This window comes from Cariama cristata, unplaced genomic scaffold (genome assembly GCF_000690535.1).
Source record: "Cariama cristata isolate BGI_N322 unplaced genomic scaffold, ASM69053v1 scaffold38078, whole genome shotgun sequence".
NCBI classification, from domain to species: domain Eukaryota; kingdom Metazoa; phylum Chordata; class Aves; order Cariamiformes; family Cariamidae; genus Cariama; species Cariama cristata.
Genome location: NW_009630113.1, coordinates 1 through 202, shown reverse-complemented (window position 1 = coordinate 202; position 202 = coordinate 1).

Here is a 202-nt window from a genome sequence, read left to right as displayed (position 1 = left end):
TTGTTTAAAACACAAATAAAATTGAAATAAAAGCCATATTCACTAAAAAAAGAAAAAAATGTAAACTTTGGAGTCAGGTTTTACCCTAGAAAACAGATAAATAAATACTTGCTAATTTCAGCAGAACCAGGATTTTGTGCTAAACTATGTATGTTTGAGAAGGCCATGATCTTAAAAGTTCTAAATAAGTAATTAGTTATTT